Source organism: Echinops telfairi, unplaced genomic scaffold, assembly GCF_000313985.2.
Source record: "Echinops telfairi isolate 266 unplaced genomic scaffold, ASM31398v2 ScPeMD7_3533;HRSCAF=4204_0, whole genome shotgun sequence".
Classification (NCBI taxonomy): Eukaryota; Metazoa; Chordata; class Mammalia; order Afrosoricida; family Tenrecidae; genus Echinops; species Echinops telfairi.
The window spans coordinates 10,967,323-10,978,513 of record NW_022107431.1 but is presented as its reverse complement, the minus strand read 5'-3'; the positions used below and the strand labels follow the sequence as shown (position 1 = coordinate 10,978,513).

The window sequence follows — 11,191 nt, the reverse complement described above, 5'->3', positions numbered from 1 at the left end:
CTAGAAAGGCGAGGCTTCACCACCCATTTATCCCTCCGCCTTTCAATTAGCCCCACATGTGATTATCGGCCAGGCTGGCACAATTAACTAACTCTGTATGGATGGAGTGTTGGAGCCTGGACTCCCTCACAGAAGTGCAGTAGCCACGAGAGAGAAGAAAGATTGCCAGGAGAGGAAGGAAGACCCCGAGTGAGGCTTGAAATCTCCATGCAGATCCCATGTCTTATCTTCTTGATTGATTTCACTCCAGAAGTTTTATTTGACATGAAGATGGTCATCATTATTCTCTGACTTTTCATTTTTCTTTCCTAATTTGTTCTTCTTTCTGAAACATAAATCTATCTTTGAGGTAATGACTCTGTATTAAAGTTACATCAAACAACTGTCTTAAGATTAAATCAAATAGAAGAATGCACTTTCTGTGGAAAAATTGATTAAATCCAGTTTCCCTAGTGAGAGATTTAAACAGAGAGGATTTTAAATCAAATCCATCCAGGATAAGAGGTCTTCTGGCAAAACTAGGAATATTCATCTTACATAGAATGCTTATTACACATACTTTGAAAGGTGTTTTGTTTGGGTTATATTTTGTTGTTGTTTTTGAAAGGCATTTTGATACATCTGAAAAGTTATTAATTGCCTTGATGTCCAATTGCTCTTATGCACTAATTAAAAATAAGCAGTTAAATTTCAAAATAATAGATAAACACTCTGTTTAGGGTGGGTAGGGGGTAAATATGTAAGTAGGTCACGTCCAGTTATAATGGAGAAAATGAAAATTCCTAAAAATTAACCAAAATTTCCTCTTTCATACTACCGGGCATGAAAATACTCACTGTGACTGTAAGAAGCCAGCCTTGACATGTACAGTCCGTAGGAGTATACATTGATACAACTTGTTTAAAGAACAAATTTGGCAGAATCAATAAATGTTAACATAAGAATATTACTTTTCCATTCAAATAGCATATCTTTTGAGGCTTCCATCCTTTTAAAAAAGCCTCCTTTTGTAGTTCACCCTCATGAGCAAGGGTGATTGCTGCTGCAGTGCTTGTTAATAGTCACAATCCAACTGCAGGCCAGCCCTGAGCGTCTCATTCTCTTACATGCTTGGGCATACCTGGTTCAGACCCATCCTCCGTTCCGGGGGAGGAAGATGAGATTGTCTGCTCCCATAGATGGGATTTGCTGTCCCAGAAAGGCTAGGGAGCGGTTCTGCACTCTCCTACAGGGTCCTGAAGAGTCGGAATCAACGCAATTACAATGGGTTTTGGGTTTGGTTCTTGTGTGTAGTTGTTTTGAAAAATGGAGTACAACTATATGTGCTGGTAGGGAAAGACATCCAAGATAAATGGTTTCTGGCGAAAAAAGCAAGTTGGGGATCAATATACTAGTATAATTGAGCTCCCTTTGTCTGAAATAAGTGCGTGTATTTATTTATTTACCTCTGGAAAGAAACACTGGGATGGGAGAGTAGGAAGAAGTATTTTTGTTTTCTACCTCCTCCTGCCTGTACCGATTCCTTTCTGTGGGGTTTGGCTGTTACTTATTGCTGCTGGTCGGCCAGGTTTGTTTCTCTGCGGCTGTTGTCTTATCACGAGCATCTATTATGATCATCTCAGCCTTTGGGTGAGAGACATTTTATTTTCACCTAAATTAAATCCCGTGTTTGAGTTTGTCAATCTTTTGGGGACCACAACATTCAGACTTTTTCCAAAACCAGAAATAAGATAAGAAGTGTTATCAGCCCCCCCTTCCCCCACCCCTCACACAACGGCCTCTGAAGCATGTGAAACCTGGGCAGGGACTTTCAAGGAAAAAGAAACCTCTGTGTCTTTGGGGGAATTACAGCCGGCGGGCTCCTTAGAAGTAAGGATGGTGAGACTTCCTCTCAGTTCCTTGAGCCATGCTGTCAGCAGGGCCTGGTCCTTGGAGAAGGACATCATGCTTGGTCAAGTAGAGGGCCAGCCAAAGAGAGAGAAGGCTCTCCAAGAGGTGGGTTGTCACAGGGGCTGCAACAAGGGGCTCGAGCCAACGGGAATTGTCAGGAGAGAGCAGGACCCAGCAGGGCTGTGCTCTGATGTTCGGGGGTGGGGTGGGGGGGCACTTTGTCGTGGGACCCGACTCAGGAACACCTGAGAACAACAACATACTTGGACGCCGCCCTGTACCGCTTCCAGTCACCTTCTCTCACGTGGTCGATCTTGACAAAGAGACAAAGGCCAGGTGAACTAAAGCATGAAGTCGAGCAGATAGTCTTTTTATTTTTCAAGTTTCACATGTTTATTCTTCAGTGTAAACCCCATCACGACACAGCAACAGGATTTCGTGCATTTAGGAGATAACCGTATCCTGGTTACGTGGAGCATTGTGCGGATAACTTCTGGAAGCCCTTCATTCTGAGCAGCTTTATGGGAAACATTTCATTCAGAAGTCAGGGCCTTCTTCCTTCAGCTTGCTGTCATCCGTGTTCACAGCGGAGAACTTAGCTTGGTCATTGGGACCAGGTTTATTCCATGGTTCTGGGTTGTTCTTTCTGTCCCAACTGACGTCTGGATTAAACAATGCCAGACGCATGCTATGCAGTCCAGCTCCAGAACCTCCAGCTCCAATAAGCACGAAGAGAGGGATCAAACTTGGTGCTTCTTGGCCTGACCGAGGATCCCGCACAGCATGTCTGCGGCTTTGGCCTCGGGTCCGGAAAGACAGGACAAACTTGGCAGACCCAGGAGCCAGGACTCTGAGAACAAATGTTCCTGAAGTGACTCTTCTATCAGCTACCCCGATGCCAAAGGACAGCAACAGCCACCACCAGAAGCGTTTGCTTCCCGTCAGGTCGACATCAGCTTGAGAGGGAAGCAGGAGAGTCATGCTGCAGAAGAGAAGCTTTTCAGGCTGAAAATCACTGTAATGCACTTAAACCCACTTATTTACGTGAGATTCTCCACTCGCAGACTCGAGGTACTGGGAAAAAAGGAAGGAAAAAACAGAAGGAGAGAAATGGATTGTTCGATGAGCTATTTTCATTTCTTCCCGTCATTTTGAGATTTGATCAAATTTTCCTATGAACTTCTTTGTAGATGAAGGTTGATTTGAGTAGGAATCCTCAATGGAAGCCATTTCTCCCTAAGAGGAGGATGGATTAAGCTGCCTTCTCCCGCTTTGCTTTGTGAAGCTCCCCATCTTCCCAATCTCACTTTGTTCCTTAAGAAATGAGGCACTTAGATCTCCCACGGGATGAAGTGAAGAAGTCTGCCGCGGAGGGTACAGTAGAGATTCTGCTGCATTAATCGTGGAGTAACATCAATCACGCAACCACTTGGGCAATTACATTTCGGTTGCACAAAGTACAGGAACACCTGGGGATTGTCTCCCTCTTCGTGAATGGCGTCGGCAGATCTCGGTCCTGGAGGCCTTGTCAATTACAATTCAGGATGCAAAGACAGTGAAGTCGAAGCCAGCACACTGCCAGCTAGGCACATAGTGAGGAGAAGTCTGTAAAAAATATTGAGTAAGCAGGGAAGCAACGAAGCCCACCCGGAAGAAGCACACTAGCCTGTGTGATCAGGAGCTGTCGAAGGGAAGAGGTATCAGAAGTTCAAAAACAAGCAACCGAATCAACGTGAAGGGGCGTGGATGTAGCGGAGACCCAAAACCCACCTGTAAGATAATTGGACAGTCCCTCTCAGAAGTGCCACAGTCAAGGGAAGATAAAGCCAGTGTGCAGTACGACACTGATGAACCACCTAACTGTCCCCTAGTTCTTTACTAGTTCCTGCCCTTACGATTATGGTTTTTATCCAATTTACCCCATTAATTATGTTAGATTTATGCATGTACATTTGTATATTTGAGATCATTCAGTACATGAAAGCTCAGATAGATAACCCTTCAGAAACAGTAACAGGAGTAATGGTTCCCTGAAGGTAACAGAAGAGAGGTGGGGGGTGGGGTGGATAGGGAGCTGATAGCATTGATGACTGTATAATCCCAGTAGAGGGGATCAAACAGCAGAGTTGTATGAGAATGGATCTATTGGATGTGTACGATGTGACAAATAAAAATAAGGGCTCCTGGGGCGTAGGGTGAGAAAGTGAGGGGATAAAATGAAGCTGATATCAAGGAGTTCAAAAAGAAAGAAAATGGTTTGAAATGGATTGTGGTAGTAATTATACATTACCTCTTGATGTAATTGAACTATGGAATGTTATGATATCTGTAAGAGCTCCCAATAAAAATGATTAATTAATGAAAAAAATTGAGTAAATAATTTGATTCCAAACTAGATTATTGTACTGATTTTCTAACAACAACAACAAAAAAAACTAAGAAATTTACCCCTCACTACAAGCTAGTCTGCTTATTGTGACAGGAATTGCCTTCCTTAAGCACCATTTTGACTTTCCGTGTCCATTTTCAGAAAGTACAAACCCAAAACTAAACTCACTGCCATCAAGTCAGTACTGACTCATAGTGACCCCCTGTGGATTTCCAATACAGTCAATGTTCATGGGAGTGGAAAGCCCAGTCTCTCTCCCTCAGAGCTGCTGGTGGTTTTGAACTGCCGGCCATGAGGATCACAGCCCAATGCTTTACCACTACACCATCGGGGCTCCTATAGAGAATACAAGATCATCCAGCATAAATCAGAACCAACAAGGCTGTCATGAGGGAGAATGGACTCAGCGGTCCAGGTTTGCTGCCTGTAAAACTCACATTGCTGATTCATAAGGAATGGCTTAACATTTGGTGCCCTTCACCACCATATCTCTTTTGAAATTATTATTGTGCATGCTTATTATCCTTGCTAGATTAGAACACATGGGGAGCTGCGACATAATTTCCTTCCCCAGCGCAAATGTTATCTCTGCCGTGCACAGTGCTCTTGACCCTGTCCTCTGCTCTTCCAGATCCATCTCATTCTGTCCCGCGTGCCATCTGCCACTCCGGCCACCTTCACAGAATTCAACCAAAAGTGGCTCATCTGCAGTATATGCTTATGGAGAGCTTGATATCTGTTTAGCAGGGTTTTATGTTAATTCAATGCAGTCTTAATTGCATTTAATAGAATATAAGCACCATGAAGGCAAAAGGTTTTTGTTTTGTTGTTTTTGGGGGGGGGTGTTGCTACTTTTTTCCCCCCTCACTGCAATGAAAATAATTATGACACAGTTAATTTCAAGGCTCTGATAACAGCTCTGAGAAAGATCAACGGGACTTAATTTAAAAGGAAAAAGAAATATCGTGTGGGTAGGAAAAGTCAATATTTTAAGGATGTATTCTTGCCTGCATGAGGACTCAGAATTATTATATTTTCTTGGTAATTGTTCTTTTTGTCATTAAATAGTGACCCTTCTTATATCTAGCATTATTACCCACAGTGCTATCTCATATAATTAATGTTGTCTGACCATTTTTATTGACTTAGTATATATATATATACCTGGAATCTTTTCTCTATAATAGTAGCTACTGTCTTTTACTCCTGCAAAGAACATTCAGATAGAATTTGTGTTTCAATTCAGATCATCTGTTTTGTTACAGGTCAAATTTCTGTTGATGTTTGTGAAGCTAGCTGATGGTTAGACATCTTTCTATCATTTTATTTTTTCTATTTATTATATAGGAGCCCTGGTGATTAAGTGCTTGGCTACTAACTGAAAGGTCGGTGGTTTGAACCCACCAGTCACTCCATGGGAAAAATATGTGCTCATCTTCTTCTGTAAAGATTATAGCCTTAAGCCAGTCAGGGTGCAGTATAGCACCAATGAAATAACTTTCCTCTAGCTCTTTGCTGCTTCCTTCCCCCAACTATCATGACATCAATTCTACCTTAAAATCGGATTAGACCAGAGCATGCACACTGCGACAGATAAGAGCCCCCACAACACAGAGAATCCAGGATAGATAAACCCCTCGGGCCAACAAGGAGAGTAGAGATACCAGGAGGATTAGGGGAGCGTGGGGGGAGAAAGGGGGAATCGATCACAAGGATCAACCTAGAACCCCCTCCCAGGGGGGTGAACAATGGAAAAGTGGGTGAGGGGCAACGGAGGGCAATGTAAGATATGGAAATAATAATCTATAACTTATCAAGGGTTCATGAGGGAGGGCGGGTAGGGGAAGGAGGGTGAAGAAATGGGGAGCTGATATCAGGGGCTCAAATGGGAAGAAAATGCATTGAAAATGATGATGGAGGCATATGTGCAAATGTGCTTGACACAATGGATGAATGTATGGATTGTGATAAGAGATGTAGGAGCCCCCAATGAAAGTATTTAATTAAAAAATATATTACAGCCCTGACAACCTTAGGAAGCAGTTCTACTCTGTCCTATAGGGTCGCCGTGAGTCAGAAAAACAATTCTTTTGTGTGTCTTTTTCTGCACTCTTTCAGTTTAACAGAGTGTTCTGTTTTTACTCCCCCATCCAGTGTTTTGTTGTTGTTAGGTGCAGTTCCATCTCATAGCAGCCCTACTATGCACAAGAGAACGAAACACCACCCAGTCCTGTGCCATCCTCCCAATTGTTCCTATATTTGAGCTCATTGGTGCAGCCCACTGTCAATCCACCTTGTTGAGGGTCTGCTTCTTTTTCATGCACCGCCCCCTCTAACCCCTGCACCTACTTTCCTAAGCATGATGTTCCTTTCCAGGGACTGGTCTCTCCCGAAAACATGTCTAACGAATGTAAGATGAAGTCTGGTTTGTTCTTCTGGCAGTCCCTGGGACTTTCAATGTTCTTTGCCAACGCCATAATTTAAATGCATGGATTCCTCTTTGGTCTTCGGCCTTCGTTCAAGGTCCACCGGGGCTGATGTCAGGGGCACAAGTAACCTCCAAGTTACTGCCTTGCTTTTCGACATTTTAAGAGGTCTCGTGCAGCATTTACCTAATGCAATGTGGCCTTTGATCTCTTGACTGCTGCTTTCCTAAACATTGATTGTGGAGCCAAGAAAGACAAACTCCTTGACAACGTCAATCTTTTCTCCAGTTATCAGAGTTACCTATGGGTACACTTGTAAGGATTTGGGTTTTCTTAACACTGAGCTGTAATCCAAATTGAAGGCTGCAGTTCTTGATCTTCATCAGCAAGTGCTTCAAGTCCTCCTCACTTTCAGGAAGCAAGGGTGTATCATTTGCACATCTCGGGCTGTTGATAAAGCACTGTCCCATGTGACTTGATTGCAAGGTCACTTTGCACAGCCCTATTCTGAGAGCAGTCTGCCCAGGGGCCTGGATGTGGGGAAACCTCACTGACAGTGACACTGTGACCATGCGATCAAAGGACTGAAGTTCTCTGGAAACTGCCCCTCTTACCAATCATGATTCTGAAGCTGGAATAAACTTTTCTAAACTATTTTTTTCTCTTTTTTTTTTTTTACTTTTCTACACTTTGATTGATGAAAAAAATTAATTAAAATAAGACATTTTTACCACGAAGGTGAGAAGACTGATTGATCTTTCTATCCTTTTGAGAAGATGGTATTAAAAAGTATGCAGCAAACTATAGGAATACAATAATATTATAGAGGAGGTATATAAATGAAATCATTATAAATAGTAAACATTGTATTCTATTCATGAGGATCCCTAGTGGTGTACTGTTTACACATTGGGTTGCTAACCATAAGGTCAGCAGTTCAAAGCCACAGGCAGCTCTTCCTGAGAAAAACAACAGGGTTTGATGCTCCCGTAAAGAGTTATAGTCTCAAACTCACATCAGGCAGTTCTACCCTGTCCTGTAAGGTCACTGTGAGTCAGCATCGACTCAATGGCAGTGAAAGGGAGAGAGAGAGTGCTCCATACTAAAGGCTGTAGTCCCCATCTTCATCAGGGAGTGCCTCAAGTCCTCTTGAATCCATCAGCACGTGGTTCAATTTCTCTTCCCACTTAACAAGCAAGGTAGTGTCACCTGTACATTTCAGGTTACTGATGAGTCTCCCTCCAACCCTGATGACACATTCCTTTTCATATAGTCTAGTTTCCTGACTTATCTGCTCAGAATACAGGTTGAGTAGCTATGCTGAAAGGATACACCCTTAGTGTATCCCTTTTATTTATTTACTCCCACTATTCTGTTTGAGCAACTATCTCGTGGCATGTGCATACATTCAACATGAGCCAAATTGGATGTTGTAGAATTACAATTCTTTGAAATGCTACCTATAGTTTCTTGTACTCCACACAGTTGAATGCCTTTGCATAGACAATTAAACACTGGTGAACGCTTTTATGATATTCTCTGCTTTCAGCCAAGATCCAACTGCCATCAGCAATGATATCCATCATTCTGCATCCTTTTCTGGATCCGACTTGAGTTTCTGACAGTTCCCTGTGGGTGTACTGTACAAGGATAATTCATTGTTTATGAATTATCTTCAGAAAAACTTTGTTTCTGTGATGGTAATGATGTTGTTTGATAATGTTTACATTCTGTTGGATCGCTTTCTTTGGAATAGGCACAAATACGGATCTGCTCCAGTTGGTAGGCCAGGTAGCTATCTCCTGAAGTTCTTGGCATATGTGAGTGAAAGGATGTATTGATTGAAGTTTCACACACAAAAATATTGCTACATATCTGCTCTCTAACTTCATATACATGAACTGATGTTGATGTGTTCTTCAATTTAGTTTTTCGACTAAAATTATGCCCCAGAGGTTCTTCCATGCTATTGAATATAACTACAATATGTGTACACTAAATGACATGTCATGTCTCATTGTATGATTGTCCACATTTAATTTATTCATTCTATTATTGATGATGGTCATTGATTTGGTTCTAATTTGGGGGCTAGGAGGAACAATGTTACTTTAATCATTCTTACAAATGACTCCAGGAACAGGAAAGTCGCTCTGGATTTTAGATCCATGAATGGAATTGCTAGGTTATAAAGTATGGATGTCTTCATAAAGGAGACTTACTTTCCAAAATGATTATACTAATTTATACTCCCATTAGCAGATGTGGAAAATTGCCTTGTTCAATGTCCTTCCCAGTGCATGATAGTGTCAGATCTTAAAATTTTATCAATTTATAGATAACTCAAAGACATTTTCAGCACTACACAGACAGGGAACTGCCAGAAATTGAAAATGAATTCAGAAAAGGACATGACACGAGGAATATAATTGCTGATGTTGGATGGATCTTGGCTGAAAGCAAAAAATACCAAAAATAAACTTACTTGCGTCTTACTGAGTATGCAAAGGTATTCAACTGTGTGTATCACAGAACTGTGGATAGCATTGATTGAGAAGACTGGGAATTCCAGAACACTCCAGTACTCATTCAGAAGCTGTACATTAACCAAGAGGCAGCCAGTGGAACAGAACTAGAGGATTCTGAGTGATTTCAAATCAGGAAAGATGTCTGTCGGGGTTAGAGCCTTCCGCCATACCTATTCAATCTGTACACTGAGCAAATAATCTGGGAAACTGGACTCTGAAGAAGAAGGTGACGTCAGGATTGGAGAAAGACTCATTAACAGCCTGGGATGTGCAGACGACACATCCTTGCTTGTTGCAAGTCAAGAGGAGTTGAAGTGAATACTGATGGAGATCCAAGACCACAGCCTTCAGTATGAGTTACACTTCAATGAAAACGAAACACAAATCTTCACACCCAAACCAATGGACAGCATTGTGATAAACAGGGGAACGACTGGCATTGCCAAGGGTCTCATTTTGCTTGGATCCCAAATTAGTGCCCATGGACGCAGCAGTCAAGAAATCAAGTATCGGGTGGATCAGTTACAAAGCATCGTTTTGAGTATTCAAAAGCGCAGATGTCACTTGGAGGACTAAGGTGCACCTGACTCAAGCCATGATATTTTCTTTTTTTTAAGCTTTTTATTGGGGGCTCTTATGGCTCTTATCACAGTCCATCCATCCATCCATTGTGTCAAGCACCTTTGTACTTATGTTGCCATCATCATTTTCAAACCTTTTTCTTTCTACTTAAGCCCTTGGCATCAGCTCATTTCCCCCCACCCCTACCCTCCCTCCCTGGTGAACCCTTGATAATTTATACATTTTTTTTTCCATGTCTTACACTGACCCCTGTCTCCCTTCACCCATTTTTCTGTTATTCATCCCCCTGGGAGGGGGCTACATGTTGATCACTATAATCAGTTCCCTCTTTCTCCCCCCACCTTTCCCTTACCTTCCTGGTATCAGTACATTCATTATTGGTCCTCCGGTCCTGATGGGTTATCTGTCCTGGATTCCCTGTGAAGCCATGGTATTTTCAATCACCTCATATGCAGGCAAAAGCTGGACGGTGAATAAGGAAGAGCAGAAAATATTTGATACATTTGAGTTGTGATGTTGGCGAATATATATATATTATATATATATATAATATATATATATAATAGATCACGGACTGTCAGAAGAACAGTTAGAATGCTCCTGGGATGCAAAGACAGGGAGAGACATCTTCATCTCACACACTTTCCGCATGTTACTGAGAAGGACATCATCCTTGGTGCAGTGGGGAGTCCGTGAAAAAGACGAGGCTCTCAATGAAATGGTTTGATGCAGTGAGTGTAACAAAGGTCTCAACCATAAGACTGATGGTTAGGATGGTGCAGCGCCAGGCAGGGTCTCATTCTGTTGTACTTAGGCTTGCTCTGAGTTGAACCACACTTGATGGGATCTAACAATAACAACAAGGACACTTTGTAGTAGAAGTCACTCGTGTTTTCCTGATGACTAATGATAATTAGTGGTTTTTCGTCATTTACTGGCCATTTATGTTTCCTTTTGCACAAAACGTTTACACAAATCTTTTGTCTGAATTTTCCCGGTGTGCCATTTCCTTTTGCTTTATTGTAATTCTTTACATGTTCATCAGTGTCTATAGGTACATTAGATAAGATAGGTTTCCTTCTTCACATTGTGTCACCATTCTTACTATCTATACCCCTACTGCTTCCCCACCACTGACTTACCCTCACTACCCCTAGCCTTCTCATCCATGATTTGGAGTTACGGATCGCGATCGGTTCTCCTACAGATGATTCTTCACAAGAACTCTACATTCATGGTCGAGTTCTGCTAAACAGTTGTTTAGCTTCAAGACGGCTCAAGGTACAATTTCAGTTCATGATGTAAAAAGTCGTGTCAGAATGATAGTTTCAGGTGCACATATTCACATTGAGTGGATCCCAAATCATGCCTTGTAG

At 42.1% G+C, this 11,191-nt stretch overlaps 1 pseudogene; it reads right to left on the bottom strand.

Annotated features, from left to right (window-relative positions):
* Nucleotides 1-2,427: 2,427 nt before the first annotated feature.
* Nucleotides 2,428-2,675, bottom strand: LOC115871030 (annotated as a pseudogene).
* Between the last annotated feature and the right edge of the window lie 8,516 nt (nucleotides 2,676-11,191).